The sequence below is a fragment of the Stenella coeruleoalba genome (assembly GCF_951394435.1).
Source record: "Stenella coeruleoalba genome assembly, chromosome: 8".
NCBI lineage: Eukaryota > Metazoa > Chordata > Mammalia > Artiodactyla > Delphinidae > Stenella > Stenella coeruleoalba.
In genome coordinates this window covers 39,844,810-39,866,579 of record NC_137154.1, presented here as the reverse complement: position 1 = coordinate 39,866,579, position 21,770 = coordinate 39,844,810, and the positions used below count along the sequence as shown (strand labels likewise).

The following is a 21,770-nucleotide window of genomic DNA, read 5'->3' as shown; positions in this document are numbered from 1 at the left end:
ATGGTCTAGACAGGGAGATAAACACATTGAAAGAAATGAACAGGTAATCAACATGACCAGCTAACTATTAAGTGCTGTGAGAGCCCCCCAGGAGGGAACAACTGACTCTGCATGGTGACAGCAGGAGGGGGTAGGAGGGTATAAAGGAAGAATCTGGAAAGGTGTCTGTCACGAAGTGGCACTTGTGCTGGGTTTCAAGGGACAGGAGGCATATGGGGGGGGCGGGGTAGAGAAAAGGCATTCCAAGCAGTACAGGGAATAACTAGTGTGAGAGTGGTGGGTATAGGTTGGTATATTCTAGAAGGGTGAATGGTCAAGCATGGCAAGAGCAATGGGTACAATGGGAGAGGTGACAGTGGAGAAGGAGGTGGGGGTCACATCCTAGAGGGCCCTGTGAATAATGCCAAGGAGTTTGGATGCTATCCTGGAAATGACGGGAAACATTTTAAGTTCTGGAGAAATGTGGTGAGATTTAGGTATGCACCTTCCACAGAGGGGAAGTGGAGATGGAAAGGGGAAGGAAGGAATAAAGAGAAGAAATATTTGCACAGTCAAATCAGTAAGTCCTCATGATGCTTTGGGGTGTGTCTGTAGGGGCTGTGAGAAAGGGCTTCAGAGCTGACTCTCCAGTTCCATGTTAGAAGGTTGGGTGAGTGGACGGTGGCAGTCATTGCCTTAAGGAGGAGCAGCTTGAGGAAGCGTGGCATAGATAATCATGAATCAGCCGAGCTTGAGGAACCAGGCACCCAGGGGAAGATGTCCAGGAAGTTGGTGGACCTGAGAGGTGAGAGAGAGAGAGATTGAAGAAATCCATTGAGCAGATGTTCATTGAGTGTCTACCATGTGGCAGGCACTCTGCTCAGTGTCCTACAAGGCACAGCATTGGCTGGGGATCCAGAGGGGAATAGCTCAGGGTCCCACTCAAGGAGCACACAGTCTGTAAAAGGAGTGGACCAGTAAGAGTCCTGCCATGTTGCAGGAGCCAAAGCATGTCCTGGATCTGAGGGTGGAGCATGAAAGAAGTAATGGCCAATTCTACTATGTGGGAAACGATCAAAGAAGGCTTTGAGATACGAGTGTTTGCATAGGAGGGGTCTTGAGATGTGAGAATAGGTGTTCACAGGCCAACAACGAAGGAAAGGGCATTCCAGACAGATGGAACAGCGGTGACAGGCACATAAAAGTGCACACAGGCCTACATGGCTATGGCCTGCAAATAGCGCAGTATGCCTGGAAGATGTAGACATGAGAGGTGGAGAGAGGAGGAGCTATGAGTTATGATACTGAGGAGGTAAGCAGAGGACAGGTGGTAGAGGGCCTGCAATGCCATGTTAAGTGGTTTGGACTATTCCCTGGATAATGGAATCCACTAAAGAAGTTTAAGCAGAGGAGTGACATGATTAAGTTTGGAATTTTGGAAGTCAGAGAGTAGCAGTTAAAATTATAGTAGTGGATATAATCTATCAGGAAAAAAAAAAAGGAAGAAGGAAAAATATTGAAGATTGGTTCCAGAGGTAAGCAGAGAACTTCATAGCACCCTGCCCAAGTTGGCTCCTGTACCAAATTATTAAACACTAACTTCTGTGGAGCACATACTCTGTGCCAGATGCTAGTCTAAGCACTTTATATGTATTACCTTATTTAATCCTCCTAATTATCCCATGCAGTAAATTAACTAGAACATGATAGGGCCAGGATATGGAGCTGAGATTTGAACCCAGGTTATACAACTTCAGAGCAGATGCGCCGTCACCACTGGACCACACAGCCTCCTGCAATGATGGTAGCTAACATTTGTGAGGGTTTAATAGATGCCTTAATAAGTGATTTATTTGCACTATCTAGTTCGGTCCTTACAACAAGCCCGTAAGAGATGAGAAAATGAAGACACAGATGGGCACATGCAAGTTCCTAAACTCGGCCAAGTAGGAAAAGCTACGTAGCCAAGTTTACTGCAAGTTTTCTGGCTCAGCAGGCTGTGCATGTGATGATTTTGCCCTGCCGACTCTAAGTGCTCCATAGATACTGGCTGGTTGAAAGAGCAGTGTTTCTAAGAATTGGTTTCTGCATCCCCAAGACACAGGTATCACCAGGCCAAACACTCAGAGGTGACTTTCCAGAGGCTGAGGTACAGGGAGTAGTGGGGCTGGCTCCTATTCCAACTTGCCTGCTTCTACAGCCTGACCCTTGTAGGGCGGGGTGGGCATCAAAGACTGCAGGGATGAGGTAGGGCCAGCCTGCTGTTCCCTTAGTGGCCAGGCCCCATCAAAGGCGCTTGTGTCAGGCTCTGCTCTCCTCCAAGGCTGGGCAGATCAAAGAGGCTTGCAGAAGCTGGGTTTCTGGGCAGCCCCAGTTCTGATCATCAATTGTCACTTTGGCAGTGACAGCAGAGGGTCCAACATGACAGGACTACCACAGCCAAGGCTCCTGGGGCAGACATCAGAGAGGCAGCTCCAAAGGCCAAGAAACTGCCTGAGGCTCCTTTGGGCGTCGATCCCTGGTGGGAAGAGAGGAAAGAACTGGAGAGGCCCCTAAGGAAAATGGAGCAGGTTCACTACAGGGAAGTTGCTGCAGGCGAGAAACCTGACCTTGGCATTTATATGCCTGCCTTGGAACCATGAGATCTGATTCCCTCCTGTAGCTGGGAGAATTGTCGACACGCTCACAGGCATTCACTCTCACACATATATTATGTATGCACACACACACACATGCATACACGTTACACACCTCTATATATTTATACACACACACACACACATGCACACACACATACATACACCTGAATCACCCACTGGGACATACATGCATTATAAACATACCCCAACACATGCAGACTCTCACACAAACTAAAACACATAAAAACATTTATGCCCATATGTTCCCTCATACTCATCATACTTGCCTACATACACATGCGTGCACATGCGTACACACAGCCGTACACACACCTAAAGATGCAAGTAACCATACACATGTGTGGTTACTCATACATGGGCGTGAAATCTTTATAATATAACCTGCCAGCTTCTAGAGCCCAGATCCAATGTTTTCCTCTCCGAAGGGTGAGAATAATACTTGTGCAGAGACTTTAAATATAGAAATAAGACTATTACACAGGTCCTGATGCCAGCCACTCTCCAACTCCTCTGTAGAAAAGTCTAGAGGAAACATCCAAAATTGTAGCACACAGCGTTTATGTCAGCTCTTGGAGAGGACTTTCTATCGTAAGAGCTATTAAAAATATTAGCACGTTAGAATTCTGTTCATTGAGGAATATTTGGTTGCCAGAAATTTGAACCAGTTGAAATAGCAATTCTGCCTCTGAAAAGAGTTACATGCTTTGAATTAATATATTATAGATAGATAAATGATAGATAGGTGATAGAAAATGACCTACTTGTAAATCAGAGGGATCTACTGTAATTTGGGGATCTGAAAACACTTTAGTTTAAAAGACAGTATCAGAGTTCAATTTAGCTAAAGAATTAACAAATAAGTGTAAATAGAGCAGTTTTGTACCAGAGTTTAGATCTTGTTGAAACACCCTCTCTTTCGTGATCAAAATCGCATGACTGAGAAAAATAGCATGGGGTCCTTTCAGACGAGTCCAATATCATCTCCTCTGAGAAGTCCTCCCTGATCCTCCCACCACCAGACTGGCATGGGCACCTGTAGTGGACAGTGTGGCTTGTCACCCAGGTTTCCCTTCAGGACAGAGGCACTCACTCCACCAGCTGCTGGAAGCATTGGCTGCTCATGGCTCCGAAATTGTTTCTTCAGCTAAAGGTAGCATCTCACCGTCCCCTCCCTGGGGACAGCCTGCATCCAATGACTGGTTGACGTGGAGGTATAAAGGTCCAGGCCCCTTGCCTCAGATGGGACAATGAGAAAGGGTTATCCCCACTCCAGAACTTTCAGCAGGATCAGCTGAGGCCTCTGTTGCAACTGCATCACAGTGCAATATCTCCCGCTCTTCATCTTCCTTCACTCGCTCACAGGTATTGTCCCTGAAAGCACTCCCCGATAAACCTCATACACCCAAATCTCAGACGCTCAGAATCAGTGTCCCAGAGAACCTGACGTATGGCAGCATCCTTCCTCAGTGACCCCACATCTCTATGTAGTTTCTTTTCCTCACAGCCGTGCCCAAACAACAGCAAATTTATTAAAACTGTATCCCAAGTCCCATTATCACCTCCACGGCTGCCACTCTGGTACGGAGCTGCAGTTACCTCCCCTCTGGCTCACTTGAACTTTGGACCAGTCTCCAAGCTGGTCACCATACTTCTTCTCTTGACCACTGCAGTCTATTCCTCAACATAATAATAAAGGTAATCCTGCCAAAACATAATTCATTCACATCATTTCTTTGATCAAAACTCTTCAGTGGCTTCCCATCTTATTAAAAATTAAAAAAACGAAAAACAAAAAGACAAGAGTCCTTGCCATGCCTGCAGAGCCTCCATTACCTGGCCCTCTGCTTGCTCTATGCCTTCATCTCTCGTCTCCCTTGTCCATTCCTCTCCAGCCCACTGCCTTTCCTGCTGCTCCTTGAACGCATCAAGCCTCTTCCTGCCACAGGATCTTTGCGCTTGATGGTCCCCCTTCCAGGACTCCTGGGATTTATTCCTTCCCTTCATTTGGTTCTCTCTCAACTGCTACCTCACTGAGAAGGCTTCTCTAGTTGTTATTTAAAACGCCACAGTCCCACACCTGTCACGTTCCGCCCCCTTTCCTTGCTGGCATTTCTTCGTAGCACTTTTGGCCACCTAACATATTATAGACTTATCTACTATCTGTATCTTCCCGACATGACAGCATCAGCTTTGACATGTTTGTTGCTATATCTCCAGTACCAGGCTCTCAATAGGTATTTGCTGAGTAAAGTAATTGGCTTATAATGAGCTTTTGTGCGTCTCTCTCCTCCGTTAGGCTGTAAGCAACCTGTGTTCAGTTCTGGGTCTTGTTTATTTCAGTATGGTGAGTACCTAGCCCAGAGCCTGGCCATACTCTAGGCACACAAGAATATTTGAGATGAATGAATGAATAAGTGACTGAGACTAATGATATGGCCTTCAGCAAGCAATACGTTGCCTCCTTAGGCCTCAGTGTTCTCCTGTGTAAAATGAAGAGAATACTAACCCCCGCCCCCTGCCAACCTACCTCAGAAGGTTGTTGTTAAAAGTTAACACTATACTATACCAACTTCAGAGGCACTTCTAAGAAGCCAAGGGTGCCATATCCATGCAAGTACTGGGTACCCAGGAAGATAAGTCAGTAAGTCAAGCAAGCTCCCCAGGCTCCAGGAGACCAGGACTTCAGCCCCCATCTGCAGACTACCTGGAGCCGTAGACATCAGGCCTTCAAGATATTCTTTTTGTAAAACAATGGCTTCTGTGTTTGCTGCCAGTTAATTTCAGATCTTCTCTTCAGTCAGCCAGCAGCTGTTTCCACTGTAAAAATAATACACCAATGACAGCAAAGAAAGTAGTGAAACAGGAAGAAAAAGCCCCCTAAAAATTCTAGAACTAAAGAGGGGTTCAGAAACTAGCATCTATGCTCTGCGGCTGCTTCCCACTAGCTATCTATTTTACGTTTGGTAGTGTATATATGTCCATGCCACTCTCTCGCTTTGTCACAGCTTACCCTTCCCCCTCCCCATATCCTCAAGTCCATCCTCTAGTAGGTCTTCTGGGTGCTTTGTGACCACCTAGAGGGGTGGGAGGGAGGGAGGGAGGGAGATGCAAGAGGGAAGAGATATGGGAACATATGTATATGTATAACTGATTCACTTTGTTATAAAGCAGAAACTAACACACCATTGTAAAGCAATTATACTCCAATAAAGATGTTTAAATAAATAAATAAATAAAAAGAAACTAGCATCTATTAGTCTACAGGCAAGGAACAGGCATAGAAATTCAGGCTTAGAGCAATCAAACAGTTCTCTGAAAGCAAGGGTGGTAGTGGTGATACAAATCACGTCTTATGCAAAACAGAGCCTCTTAGCCCTCTCCCCACAAAGCCAATGTTCCACGTTGCATGTTGGCTTGTCCCTGAGAAGAGTGCTTCAGGGGGTTTCACATATACATACACACTCAACCAACAACGCCAAGTCTATAAGCAAGAAAAAGCCCCCCTCCCAATTTCTACTCAACGTTACTAGTCCTGGTTAGTGGAATCTGAGGTTAAAATGAAACTCTTCTTACCAGTGATGCAGCTGGGGACATATCAAAGGTGTGAAAGCTGATATGCCATTTGTCTCACTGTCAGTGATTTAAGATGAACATGGCCCCCATGAATGCACTCGAGTTGTTATCCTGCATCCTAATCCTGCATCCACAGTCTTCCTATGACGTGCCTTGACACGTGCTTCGTTGGCCTCTGTGGAAAGCGCCCCCCGACACTTACTCTTCTGAGACTCCAGTGGGGATCTAGATTACTCCAAGCAGAGCCAATATCTTCACTACTCCATACCCTCACCCTCTTAACCACATCTTACCAGTCACCAAAACATTTGGATTCTGATTCTTGATGCTCTCTCCAATCCATCCCCTCCTTGCTTTCCCCAGTGCCACTGTTATGAATCAGACCCTCAAATATCCTGTATGTGTTAATGGAGTAATAATTTGAAATATTAACCCCAGTGCTTTTATTCCCGTTATTATTTCTATGCATCCCATGGTCTTTCCCCCATTAAAACTAGAACATAAAGCCTGAGCATCCATTGCCTCAAAGAAAGGTAGTTATAGCAGAAATGCAAGAAGTAAGTAAGTTTATCATTAGTTTAACAGCCAAAGTCTTAGCCTAAACAATAGATTAGGAAGGATATTTACTGAAAGCATAAAGCTTAACTGAGTTGAGAGAACTGGCAGAGAGTCAGAGAGGAAATGAATAAGGTAGATGCCTGTGTGGTTCTTTAAGAGGGGTCCCTGTGTTCTGCCAGCCTAGGCTGAACCCAGGGGTACAAAGTGGGGAAGGTGATAGTTCTTCCCTTTAGTTCTGGGATCTGTGGAGACCCTGTGCTCCACTTCCCACTTTCAGCCCAGGAAGATGGCAACCTGGAGGGTTCTCCTGCGATCCACAAGGGAACAGAAGAGTTGGTGTAATTACTTGGGATATTTAGGCATAAGGGCTAACTCAGACCCATTGAATTTTGCACAGTGGCCAGAAAGTCTCCAAAAGAATAGTCTGAAGGCCGTGGACCAAAGAGAACTTGCTGGGCTTCCCTGGTGGCGCAGTGGTTGAGAGTCCGCCTGCCGATGCAGGGGACACGGGTTCGTGCCCCGGTCTGGGAGGATCCCACATGCCGCGGAGCGGCTGGGCCCGTGAGCCATGGCCGCTGAGCCTGCGCGTCCGGAGCCTGTGCTCCATAACGGGAGAGGCCACAACAGTGAGAGGCCCACGTAGAGAGGCCGCGTACTGCAAAAAAAAAAAAAAAAAAAAAAAAAAAGAGAGACCTTGCTGTCTAGAAGATGAAAAGGCCACACAATGGCCTGTGTGGATCAATGACCTAGGCCACATAAGAGCCTGGATGTCCCAGCAGATGCCAGCATCAGTAGATGAGAGCCACTGCCACTCTCCCCCATCCCCACACTGTCCTCGCCCCATAGGTTGATGCTATAACCTCCCCCCTCCCAACTCCAGAACTTAGATATAACCACAGAGAGAAGAAAAAGAGGGAGAAATGTCAAGCTAAGATTCAGCTTCTGCCAAGAGAGGACTTGGGTTTAAGTTTATAGAAAATAACTTCATTTTTGCACACCCTTGCTTAGGAGATTCCAAAAGCTACCTAAAATCACTGCAGTTGTACCCTAACTGGTCTCTCTACCTCTACCCCTCACCCCTCCAGTCTATGCCAGGACCAGAGAGGCATTTATTTAACGTGGATATGACCATGCTTCTACTAGTGACAAGCCAGGTTTTCAAGATCTGCAGATCTGGGTTCAAATCCTGAGTCTAGATGTCAACTGTCCTTGGGGAAATTACTCAGCCTTTGCGAGCCTCATTTTCCTACCTTGTAAAGTAGAATAATCCCAGGGCCTACCTCACTGGATGCCATTAGGACTCCATGAGATGTTGTAGGTCTTGGCACAGATTAGGTGTCCAGGCAATATTTCTGGTCCCTAATGTATGATGGTGTCTATCACTTCCTTGGCTCTTTGCATGTGCCACTCCTCTCCTGCCTCCCAAAAGAAAAGCAGAAAATTCTCCCAACTATCACGTTATTCCTCAAGGCATTAGCAGGGCTAGCTTCTTCTGGGCCACCTAGGGTAGGTTTAGGGGCTTCTCAGTGGTGTACCTTCAGCTCCCCAAGCTCAACCTAATCATACCATCCATTGCACATTATCTGGTTACTTGTCAATGCTCTTCAAAAGCCAGAAGTAATCCTTGATCCCTACAGTGATGGCCCTGAACCCTCTTACAATCTTGAGCTCCCTTTTCCCAGAGAAGACCCAGGAGGCAAGAGGAAGCCCTTCTTTAAGACAATGGTAGGGAAGGGGTCAGAGGTCAAGTTAAGGAAGAGTTGGGCTTGTAATCTTGCCTATGGCTTCTGTGAGAGTCCTCCATGACCCATGGGCCCAGGGCAGCCTGGCATCCCAGCAGGCTGGAATGCAAGTTTTCCAGGTCAACTTTTATCTTCGTACATGGTGTTTGTCCCTTTGATCCTTGAGCAGATCAAACAAAGCTCACTAATCAATGGCTTCCCTCCTTGCCTTTCAGAGCAGATCATCAAACACAGCCTTCATCTCTCCCTGCTTCCCTCCCACCCTTCTTGTTTTCCAGTCAGTCATCTGCTCTAAAGACCCAGTCTGTGGCCCACCTATCACCCCTCCCAAGTACTGCAGATGGGATTGTTGAATGTCTTTCATTCAGATGAGTGTAGATCAATTTCAGTATTCACTCACTGTCACATCCTGGTACTTACCTCTCACCTAGGCCCTTGGGCAGGGGTGGAATGAAGCATAGACTGCAATTGCCTGGTCTTGGTGTAGAAAGCACTTGGTAATAAGAGAACCAGGAAAAAAAGAGACTTTTCTGAGCCTATTTCCCCTTTCGTGTAACTGGACTATTACTTCCTGCCCCCTCACAACCCCCAACTCACAAGGTCCAAGCGAGCAAGTTAATGGGTGTGAAGTTCACCAGGGAATGTGGCACTCTGGATGCACATTGGGTTTGGCTAGTCATAGTCTTTACATGTTGGGAAAGACTCTATTCCCAGTTTCCCCAGGACTTCCTGAGAAGCAGGAATTTCAGTGCTAAAACCAAGAAAATCCCAGGCCAAAGTGGATGAGTTAGTCACCCTACAAAGAGACAGCACTTGGGAATGGATGTTGTGGACTGAATTATGTCCCCCCAAAATTCATTTGTTGAAGGCTTACCCACCAGTACCTCGGAATATGACTATAATTAGATAGAGCCTTTAGAGAGGCGATTAAGCTTAAATGAGGTCATCAGGGTGGGCCTCAATCCAATTCAACTGGTATCCTCTTTTTAAGAGGACATTTGGACACAAAAAGACGCCAGGAACACACACAGAAAAGAACATGTGAGGACACAGCATGAAGGCGGCCATCCACGTGCCAAGGAGAGAGGCCTCAGAAGAAACCAGCCCTGCTGACACCTTGATCTTGAACTTCTGGACTCCAGGACTTTGCAAAAATAAATTTCTGTTGTTTAAGCTGCCCAGACTGTGGTATTTTGTTATGGCAGCCCAAGCTGACTAAAACAGTGTCCCACATACTCTATATCTAACTGTTGGAAAGTCACATACCAAGAAAACACACAGACATTAAAATGTTTCTATCTTGTCAAGTACACCTCTATAAAGACCTGAAAGGCCACGTAAGAGTTGAGAATTCTCAGGATTCTGTGCCACTCCTGGTTGGGTAGGGTATAGCCCGCCTCTGGCCCCCAGCCTATGGCCTGTCCCGTTATACTCCCACACCCTGTCTTCGTCTTACACCATGAGTAGCTTCCCAAGTCCATGTGTGGGAACCTGGCTCTGATTACAAACACCCCCCACAGACAGACACTCGCTGGCCACCCTTCAGGCCTAGGGGTGTGCACACTGAAGGTGGGCTCCGTCTCGGGGAGCATAGGCCACTGTCAGCTTAGAAGCAGACTCAGGGTCAGCAGGGCTGGGAATTGTGGATTCCCAGATGCCAACAGCATAACCTGCAAGGAGAGGATGAGGGTTCTAGGTTGACACATCCCCTCAGCCCATCAAATCCCTCTCTTTAGGGGAGTGGCCCCAGTAGAACAGAGTGGAGCCCTGTAAAGTGTGGGGATCAGGGCAGGGCTCCCAATTGCCCTGGTCTGAGGGCAGTACTTTCAGGAAACCAGATCCCATGCCTGTGCTGTAGCGTTCCACGCCAGTCCAGAAACAGGGGAGGAAGAAGGGACCAGTCAAGGGGAGAAGGGATTTGAATCCACACCTTCTGGTTCCAGAATCCGAGTTCTTAATGGATTCTTAAGAGCTTAAGAATTTGCACTGCTTCTTACCAAGAGCACTGCTTCTTACCTAGAGCAGTGGTCAGAGGAGACGGCCAGAGTGGGAGCCGTCAAAATAGCCTGATGTGTAGGAAACGGGTGGATGAACAGAGGTGGTTCCCTGAAGACGGGCATTCTGGGACACTCATGAGAAGGGACACGTCTCAAGAATTTGAACTCAGGATTTCTCCTGCCTACAAGATTTCTCCTGCCTACAAGATTTGTGCCCTCACTCATTAGAGCCCTGTCTTCTTGGGACAGTGATGATAATAAAAGTAATAAATTATCTCTCCATGTACATTAAGGAAAGAAACGTGAACATGCATGAAAGAAAGCTTTTGCACATAAGTCACACTCATGGAACAGTATCGGCTTCAGCTTAGGAGCAAGTAAACTGAGGCTCGGAGAGGAGAACTGGCTAATCAGAGGTGACAGAGTTCGAAATTTGACTCCAGAATCCAAGTGCATTTTAATCGTGGCACATTGAGACGATCCGCAGTGGCACTGAATTATGTCCATCCGTTTGGACAGGCATTTATTAAGGTTTCTGTGCCAGGCATTGATTAGCTGCCAGCATAGAGATGTGGACGAGATCTGTCTCTGCTCGAGTGACTCACAGACCACAGGGGAAATGGGCAGGTGAACTACAATCGCAGCAGTTGAGAAGTGCTGGCAATAAGGAAACGCAGGGAGGACCCAGAGGATGGTGTGTGAAGATCACCCCAGGAGATGATTCAACTGGACCTTCAAGGCTAAGGGGAAGTGGCAGACAACAGAGGGAAGAACCTGCTGGACAGGGAACAGGAGTGTTCTGGGGAAGGAGATCTGAGATAGAGGGCAATCCTGGTGCTGCTTGGAGTGCCCCAGCTTGGAGCAGGGGTGGGGTTGAGGGTGGGATCGTGGGGCCTATGAAAGTCTAGTTAGATATAAGGGAAGGTCTACTCAGATTTTAATCCAGGAAATGACCAAATCAGAGATGCACCGTTATCTGTATCAAGCACCTCTCACTTTGTACTGAAATGGCCTCTTTCTTTGTCTCTGTCCCCCTCCCCTGTCTTTTAGTTCCTCAAGGAATGAGTTTTATTATAGGCAGTGTCCCATGCAGTGTCTGGAATTCATTTACTGAATGAATGAATGAATGAATGAACAAACTCTGCTACCCAGTCGTATTCTCCTATTTTGGCTTCCTTTTCTTTCCTGTGCTGTTTCTGATTTTAGTTAAGGATTGAATGTGGGCTCCACACATAGGCCCTGAGGCTGTGAGTCTGTGTGTGTATGTTTTACATCAGCCAAACCAAATAAACAAACACATGGCAGAACCCCAGGCGTGCTGCTCCTACACTTGGCACCGCTAGCTGGCACGTGGCTGCCCCTTCCCAGACACCCCAGCTCCTCCCTCCAGAGTTACGATGCCGCCTAGAGGCTTGGCTGTGGACTTGGGAAGCCCCCTCCCCTCTCCGGCGGCAGCAGCAGCAGCAGGACTCCAAGCACACACTGACACGCTCCTTTTACTTGGAGGGAATTTGCAATCACTTTTGTCTTAAAACTCCGGAGAATTGGTTGGCAGCCCCTAAGACAATGAGGGCCCACCGACAGGGTGGTGACCACAGTACCAGGACAGATTTCTGACCTCCTGTCTCCAGCTGAGCTTCCTGGCTCCATTATACTCATTCCAACTGGATTAACTGCCCAACCCCTACTGACTGCCCTCGTGACCCCTACGGTTTCCTTCTGTGGGGCATGTCTGGCTCTTCAAGAGTCCCCAGATCTGTGGTCTCAGTACGGTGCTCACCCTCTGAGGTCTTCTTGTATTTCCCCCAAATCAGTAAATGACTGCCCTATTTCTAGGTCAGGAACTGGGGGCTAATTCTAGACTCCATTTCCCTCACTCCACAGCCCTAGTCACCAGGCATTGCAGAGTTGCCCACAGAGCTGCTTCACAAATCCATCTCCCTCTTTCTACCCCCTAGAGCTGCTGTCCTAGTTCACGTCCCCCTCATCTCTGTTTGGACATGTACAACTACCTCCTACTGGTCTCCTTGCCTCCGTCTCCCTTCTATGATCCCTTCTTTCTAGGCACCATATCAATCTCTCTAAATTACTGATGTGATTCAGTCACTCCTTGACCTAAAGACAAAAATAAAATAAAATAAAATATTAAAAAATAAAAAACCTTAAATGGTCCCTATAACAAAGACTGTATGTTGTTCTTCAATCTCCACTTTTCTCTAGTAATACAACACCCACATTTTAGGGGGCTACTCGAATTAAGACACATTTCCCAACTTCCTTTGCAGCAAGGTGTGGTCATGTGACTCAGGTCCAACCAATGAGATCTAGCTAGAAGTGCAGTATGCAACTTTTAGCAGTGTCCTTAAAGGGAAGTAGTGTGCAGTTCATCTTCCTTTCTTCCTTTCTGCAGGATGGAAAACAGATGTGATGGCTGGAGCTGGAGTAACCATCCTTGATCATAAAGTGCCCTTGGCAATGGAGGTCACACAGGGTAAGATAAAAGTGTATCATGGATCACCATACAAATCCTGCCTTTTTCTTCCAAACTTTCACATGAGAAAGAAACCAACTTCTATCCCAATGAAGTCACTGTTATTTCAGGGTTTTCTGACACTCCAGCTGATCCCAGTTTTAATGAATTACCACCTACAGATGGAATCTGGAGCACAAATGCAAGCAGGAGCCAGGTAGGCAGCATAGCTTAGTGATGCCTTCAGGGAACAGGAGACTAGGAATGGATTTGTTTATTCATTCATTTTTATTTATTTATTCATTCAGTTTTCCATTTAACAAGTATTTATAAAGCCCCATTATGTGCCAGGCACTCTTAGGCACCGGGAAGGCAAAGACAATCATATCTGGTCCCTTCTTAAAGGAGACCTAGTCTGATTGGGGAAGACATTTTAAACAGATAAATGTAGAAGAGTGTTATGGAGATTGTAATAGCGATGTAAAAATGTGGTAGAAGCACAAAAAAATTGAATTCTAAATAAAGATCTGAAAACAGAAACTTCAAAGAGAAGGTAACTTCTTCCTAAAAGATGAGTGATGAAGGGAATTATGGATAAACAAAGGTTAGGAGGATTCTATTCCCTGTTGTTGCAATTGCCTTCCCTTTCGGGGAATTGCAAACATTTTGGTGGAATAGAGCCCAGGTGGGCTCCGCCCAGAAGGCAATGGGGAGGAACATTAGTACAGCATAAGGAACTCTAGGACTTGATTCAGTTTGTTCTGCAGACTTTTTGCTCACTGAGCCCTTTACAGGATTTGATAACACTAGGGAATCATAGTTCCTTACCAACAGCACTACATTGTAGAAGAGCTGATGTTTAGCGACTGCAGGCACCATGTCTAAAGATCTGACACGTAGTAGGTGCTTAGTAAATTTGGGTGTAGTAAGAGAAGACTTCCTGAGGGGTTTTGTCTCTCCGTTACTCTCTTGCTCCAACACCCCAAGTAAAAAGTCCTGGAAGTTTGGGGGACATTACAAATATGTAAAAATCCAGTATTACATAGGACTGGCTAACCCAATCAGAAACTGGGTATAAACAATCCATTTGTCACTATCTGTGTAGACCCGGTGTACATCAGCCCTGCCTGGTGGAGACTCTTTAAAATAACAGTGTAAAAGTGACTTACCTGCATTTTTTATGAGCATTGAAAGAAAACGTCCAAAGCAAGAAATACAGAAAGCACAAGGCACATAGATGATGACCTCTCACTAATTTTCACTTTGCACTTGTTGCTACTTAATCTTGGGATGCATCCGTACTCTAATTTCACCGTAGTCCAATGGAGTCAGTTTCCAGGGGCTGGACGGGGTGAATTAGAACCCTGAGCAGATCAAGTCATCTCTGCGGCTCTCAGACTTCCCTCAGGGGCTCAGAGCCCAGCTCCCTGCACAGTGGTCCTTTTCACTCTTCAAACAGAGCATCGGATTCTCACTACAGACTCAGCATGACCCTTGCTCTTGCCCTTTCCATCTTTTACAATTTCTTGTGCTCCAAACGGCCCTAAAGATAACCATGGGGAACACATACCTGACATAGTTTCCTCTCTGAAGCACTGTACTCATGGGAGAACTCTCTTCAAAGAATGCTTTAAGAGAATAGAAAAGAACAAGGCTGGGCTGCATTCGTCTTCCAATAAGGACCTTGGAAATAACTCCTCCAGCTGCTCATTTCTAAAAGTGGAAAGCTGAGACCCAGAAAACTAGAGTGGGTTGCCTAAAACCACACAGAACACTTCAACACAATTCTTCAGCAGTTTGAAGTGTGTGTACTTTCCAGTCCTTTTCTCTGCCTACACCTTGTAAACATGTTCTGAACAGATGGAAGAGTGATCCACCCCAGTTAACCCTGGGCACACACAGAGTCCCCAAGCTAAGGGCACGGTTCAGGACAGAGCCCTCTGGGAGCCTCCTTGGTCCAAGCATGTCGGGAGACCTGAGTGGCTCTGGAAAGCCACGTGGATGGAGGGCCTGGAGTTGGGGTCAGCGAAGCAGCAGGGAGCCCAGGTGATGGGAGCAGGGCTGGCCTTCTCCTCCCTGGTCTGCAAGCTTTGAACCTCTTGGGCCCAGCAGGTGGGCATCAGGGTTGGGGGCATTACCATTTGTTTTTCCACTTTGATCTTTTGTCTTTTAAGTGTTGTGGAAGATCTTTTTGGCTGGAGCCTGAGAAACTGAGCATGAGAGGCTGTGGCTTCAATACTGTGAAACTCTTCTCTTTGCAAAGCCCACTGCCTATCTCATTGCATCCCCACAAGTCATTTCTTTGCCCTTCCTGCCTCTCAGTTTTCCTCATCTACAAAATAGGAGGGTTGGACTCATCCATTGATTTTCAGACTTCACCTTTTAGCAGCAGAACCTCACCTTTTCCCCCTCAATTTACCCCCAGAAACCCAACGCTCAAAGCAAAGCGCAGCTGCTCTGCCTGAAGCTGGAGGTGGGGGTTCTCTGTCTACTTGGGTAACCTCGAGGCCCCTTCTTTAGTCAGTTGACCCCCAGGTCCTGCTAGAAGCACTAAGAACACAGTTTGAAAATCTCAGGACTAGATGACCTTGAAGTCCCCTTCCGGTTCCCCTTTATAATTGTAAAGCGAAGCCCTAGGAATTGTGGGAAGGGGAGCCAGGACCTCTAATCTGATTATGTAAATGAACTGGCTGAAAGTCAGAAGTGGCACGTGACCAGCCTAAGTTATAGGGCGGCTCTGCCTCTTTCTGTCAAGTCTTACCCCCTGTTCTGCCTCCATGTAGAGACCATGCATGCAAGCATGCAGCCAAATAGAACTACTTAGAGTTCCCCAGACGTGACACTTTTACCCCTCTCTGCCCCTATTAACGCTCTGCCTTCTACTTGGAACGCAACTCATACTCTTTCCAGACTCTTGAATGGGCACGTGTTTAAACGGGATTCAGTAGCACCCCTTCTCTGAAGACTATCCCAAATCCCACGCCCTTTTCTTTGTGCACGCATAATTCTCTGGAGCTGCCTCTGCCGTAATAACAGTCCTTGGTGATTTATCCCCTTAACTCTTCCACTAGAGGACCCATAATATAAGTGACTTATATTTTCGGGACTTTTCAGGGTAGCTTGCACACAGTAGATATTCAAATATATGTAGTGAATGAATGGATAAAGGAATGAGGGGCATCGTTGGGACTGGCTGAAGTGCTGGCCTTCTGTCACCACGACTTCATCATCACAACAATCATGGAGCAATTTTCGTCTTCCCCTCTTTAATGTTGCCCAATATCTTCCTCCATAATATTTCCTAACATTCAGCTCCAAGAAGCAAAGGCAATTTAAATGTAAGGTTGTCCTCAGCTTGCTTAATACAAACAGCCTCATCTGCTAAGGATAGATCAGTGTGGTCAAAACTCAAAACCCACAGGGCAAATTTCCCCCAGGGAAGTCATTCAGCATAGGTCATAAAGGAAGAAAGAAATTTTTATCTATTGGTGCCCTTCTGTGTGATGGATGCTTTATGCAGGCAGGAGAACCAAGTACGCTACCCTCTTCATCCCTTTTGTCTTGCCTACTGTCACCATCCACATCCCCATCTGGGAGAACGTTGGTTTTTGGCACTTTGAAACATTAAGATATTCCTAACAAGATGACCCCTATTTGGGAAGTTTGTTAGCCTCGTGTAAGCTTCTCTGGAAATTATGAGATGAAAAGGAAAAAAGGACTTGCCTTCAGAGATCACTTCCAACTGCAGCAGTGGGTGTCCAGGGCCTGCAGTCTGGAGGAAGTGTCCAGCAGTGCCCAAGTGTCCTGAGACAGTGGCCTCAGCAGTGGTGTTCTAAGCCAGCCATTCCTGGGCAGGGTCTGGGCTGTACCAGCCATCTCTTGCTTTCTACTTAAGCCTCCTTGATCTCTCACCTCCTCAAAGTATGAGCTACCTGATAAAGTCTAATAAGTTCCTTTTGTGTTTCCACTTAAAAAATAAATAGAATTTGCCAACTTAGACTCAAGGGGTCATAACTTGGAACAGAATTTGCAGACTGGAGCACAGTGATAAAGCCCAGATTCTTCAGAGACAGGATAAGAAAGAAGGGAGGCCAAGATGGAGGGAGAGATCTGAGGAGCTCCATTCAAGGTGAACTTGACAGAACTAGAAGAGGACCTAAGGAGAACAGTTAAAACATGTTTGCACCATCTTCTATATTCCCAGTAGCTTTGCTGATGGACTGAGCACTCATGCAATTCTTACACTGGAAGACAAAGAACCAGCTTTGCATTTCCTCATGTCATTCTCACAACAGCCCTCAGAGGTAAGTCCTCCTGGTCTAGCACCACTCAGAGCACAAGAAGCCTTTCCTCAATGGCCTTGGGCCATCTGGCCTTTTCCTGGAGGCCAGGACCTTGGGCCAGAAGTGAGGGGCAAGTGGAGGTCTGGAGGAGGGCTTATGTTCTGATATTGAAAGAGAGAACAGAAAAGTAGTTCTCTAAGAGTTTTTGGGGTGATGGTGCTTCCATCACTGAGAAGTCTACCAAAGTCGGGCAGGAGGAGGCATTGTCTACAGAAACTTAGTTGAGAGGCTGGTGTTGGGGAGGAAGACATTTTCCTCTACGCTTCTAGGCTTTATTGGCTGGTCTAAGAGTTAAACTGACATGAGACAGATTAACAGGAGAAAATTAAAAGTTTAATAACATGTGTACATGGAGGAGACCCAGGAGAACTGAGTAACTCATCAAAACAGTCAAAGCCCTTGAGAAAGGAAATTCACATGGACGTGGAAAGCAAATGTTTGGCAAGTAAATGTTTGCTGGGCCTTGCAGAGACAGTGGGACACAGAGTGGATGGTGATCTCTAGGGCCCGCTGAGTGTCCCCTACCACACTTAGCCCATAGTTTTTGCAGATATCTCTGCTGATAGCTCTTTTCCAGGGATAGAAAAATTCCCTCTATCTAAATTCGATTAGGCAGTTAGTGAAGGAGGTCACTGAGTCTTTCGGGCCTTGATTGTTTTCAGCCTGAAATAATCCACATGCTAAAGATTTTGGGGTGGCAAGTTTTGCTCCCCTACACTGGTGAATTTGTTTAAGCCCCTTTCACGTGATGACAGGCCAGAGTTCAGATCCTGGAAGTGTACTGAGTTCGTACCATGTGCCAAGCACAGTGCTACAGTCTGCGGCAACAGCTGTGAGCAGGACATCCCTGCCCTTGACGGTCTGGAGAGCAGATGTACTGCTGCTGGGGGTTCCTGGGCTCTTGTCTCTTTCTCGCCAGAACATTGTTGGAATTCTTTATCAAAAGTGAACCAGAGGGATCTTGTGGTCCATTCTTTTGTCCTCATCCTCTGTTGTCTGTTGACTTGATTGTGTTTTTGTCTGAGAGCTGAAGCTCTTTGCAGTGTGTTCTCAGTCTTTCATCTGCAATTGCTCAAGCTTACTTTGCCTTCATCATTTTCCTGCATCAGCTGTGCTTACACTGCTCAGTTGTATTTACATTGCTTGAGCCTCTTCTGTCCTTGTTTGCCACAGAACCAGTACATGAAAATGCAGCTCCAAAACAATGGAAACAGACTACTGTTCTCTTCAGTGATGTCCCCCATTAATAACTGGCGCAACGGAGGATTCAATTAAATGAAATAATATATAAAATGTATTAAGATTGCGCCAGGCATGTGGGAGGCACTCAATATATGTTAGCCATTATCATTAGAAATCTGTATTCTTCAAGCTGACGTTACCTGGAAGAAGTCCATTATGCAGAGGTCCTTCTTGGCTCTCATTAGCAAATGGCCTCTTGACCATAGCAGCTGGGGTTTGGGCCACCTGCTTCCTGCTGCTGTTGGTTTCCCTGCTTAGCAGTGTCGTTCTCACCTTCAAGCAGATCATCCCTGCTCTTTACTCCTCACCACACACTTACCTTGAAGTGTCAGTGGGGGCAGAGAAACATGCATTCCCTATTAAATTTTAACCACACATTGGGGACAATGTGAGGTCATTTATCCATTCATCGAACATTGTGAGCACTTACTCTGTGCTGGGAGCTGTGCTGGGTGCTGAGGCTACATAGATAAATGAATCACAGCTCCTGCCCTTAGGAACTCCAACATGTAAACTAAGTGGAACATGTTAACTATGTCCAGGTGTGAACAAAGTGTCCCTTTGTGTTATGGCAAGTATTCCTGGAGACTCCTATTCAAATGAAATTATCCCACCTAAAAAGATGAGCCAGCAACAGCCCCCCCACCCCGTTTTCTCCAGAATCAAAACAAAATTGCATGGTACTTGTGATAGGTTACAGAATTTTTAAACAGCTATTAACTCACTCCCCCTACCTCCTCCTATGGGAAAGAGCTCTTTCTCCCCATTCATGTTGGGTATGGCTATGTGACCTGCTTTAGTAGAAGTGAGTGTTTAAGTTCTGAGCCCAAGCTTTGAGAAGTATCCTGTGTTTCTTATTGCTACTCTGAGAGGTTCCAACCCCCTCCATAAGAAGAACACAGCCCTGATAGCTGCTACCTTCTGTCCTGGACCCACAGTGAGATATATGGTACAGACCTGAACTTGCCCCCAAGCCTGAAGGAGAGCCATTACTATGACCTAAAGATGCATGTGCAAGAAATAATGATTATTTTTTATGTTCTGTAATTCTGTACTTGTTTGTTACACAGCAAAACTGACTAGTACTGTCTTCAAGACTCAGTGCTCTATATGACTACACCCACCCTCTCTGGCCTTCTCACACTTAACAATTCACCTGTTCCCAAGCCCACTGTGTGAGGTATTCCCTCTGCCTGGGCTTGTCTTCTTCACTTACTTATGGTTCAAAGCCTGGATCAGATGTTCACCTTTTTAATGATACCCTTCTTTTTTTTTTTTTTTTTTTTTTTGCGGTACGTGGGCCTCTCACTGTTGTGGCCTCTCCCGTTGCAGAGCACATGCTCCGGACGTGCAGGCTCAGCAGCCATGGCTCACGGGCCCAGCCGCTCCACGGCATGTGGGATCTTCCCAGACCGGGGCACGAACCCGTGTCCCCTGCATCGGCAGGCGGACTCTCGACCACTGCGCCACCAGGGAAGCCCAATGATACCCTTCTTAACCCCCAGCCCCAAAATAAAAATAAATATGATGATAATAATAACACTGATAATACATTGCTAATTCATTCAGTAAGTATTGATTGGCTGCCTGCTCCAGGCAGATCCACGTTCTCCCTGTGTGCCTCCCAAGGTCTTCATCCAAATTCATCAGGCCCTCACCACATTGCCTTGTAATTGGCTGTTTAGGAGGCCTGTTCTCCCACCAGCTGTTGCCTCTTCCAGGGCAGAGGCTGTCTTTTTTGTCTCTGTGTCTGGGAGTGAGGACAAGCACAAAGTAAATGTCAGTTAAATTCAATCTCCCTGTGAACAGTAGTTGACAGTGTATGTGGCCACTTCCCCGAATGAGAGAGAAAGAGGCCAGAAGGACCAACAGCTGGAGCTGATGCTGTTCCCACCTGCAGCCCTGGCCCTGCCTTGGGGCCAAACCAGATCTGACCGGGGCAGGAAGTCCTCAGGCATCTTCAGGATCTAGTCCAGTGGAGCTTCATGTTGATTCACCCTGTTTACTGGCCTCGTGTGTGAGTCATTTTCCCAGCACTGAGTGCAGGACTCCACTATTTTGCCTGGGTCGCCTCTCCACTGGCCTGACCTGGGAGGTGGTCTGTTTTACCCCCATGCCTCTGGGATGCCTCCCTCACAATTCCCACTAGCTAAAGCACCTCCACAAAGAGCAGGTTCTGAGCTAGGCCCTCTTGCTAGGAGCTGTCTGGACAGGACCGGTCTGTTTGGTCCCAAGTTCTGGTAGCTTCTCTAGGCACTAGGTTCCTCTAAAGAGGGATTTAGCTTTGTTTTTGCCAGTCCTTTCTCTTGTTACCACGGTTCTGCGCCTGGGACCCAGCTGGTCTCTGGGGCCTGCTCCCAGATGGCAGCCACCTCTGACTTTGAGAAGGAGAGTATAAAGTACCCACTAGGACTTGGTGAATGCGACCACCACTAAACACTCAGATCTTTGAAGACAGGGAGTTCATTCCAAAATAGAGATAGGGCCTGTCTTCTATATGCCACTGAAAAAATATTGAATGAATAAATGGAAGGATGAATGCCCAGCCTCAGAACGTACCTTCCAAAGGATAAGGGAACCAGAGTGAACACAGTATTTGATATTTCAGACTGAAACGTCATTTTTTTCTCTCTTATTCTCTGCTCAATCTATTCAGCACCTCTTGCTGATCCTAACTGTCATCCTAAGCCCTCCTGCATCCCACCACCCCCAATTCCCAACCTCCGACTCTTTTCCTGCCTCCACTATTTTGGCCAGTCCCTTCTGGCACAAGGCTTGTGTGGATGGATCTGCCAATGGTGAGGCATGGCCCCATCTGGTGAGTTCTGGGACCCTAGTCCTTAGGTCCTGCCCGTACTGGCAGGTCCTGGTAAGATCCCCCAGCCATTTATACTGTGTCTCTAGGGCCCAATTCTGTACCACTTGCCCTTCCCAAAACCATGATGCTGGGCTGGTTGAGGGGAGGAGACTGAGTGAGGCTTTGGTGGAACTCAGCACTTCCCCACTTCTCTCTAACATCCTGGTTAGCAGCCCTACCTCACTGCGGAATCCCGAGATGGGCCACAGAAAAGGAGAAAGCCCAGAAATCCTGTTCCATCCCTGTGCCACAGATCTCCATCCTCACAAGACCCTGAAGCAAGTGATTCTGCTAAGAACACTCAATGTAAGATCCTGCCCCATCTGGAGAAGTTGAGAAGTCTGAGACT

At 46.8% G+C, this 21,770-nt stretch overlaps 1 long non-coding RNA gene across 4 annotated transcripts in view; it reads left to right on the top strand.

Annotated features, from left to right (window-relative positions):
- Window positions 1–21,770, top strand: part of LOC307190202 — a 468,185-nt gene that overhangs the window by 352,477 nt on the left and 93,938 nt on the right. For all 4 annotated transcript variants that reach the window (XR_013829439.1, XR_013829440.1, XR_013829441.1 and 1 more), the window contains exon 4: window positions 12,920–13,000. This is a non-coding gene — a long non-coding RNA (uncharacterized lncRNA). The remainder of the gene's footprint in view (window positions 1–12,919; window positions 13,001–21,770) is intronic.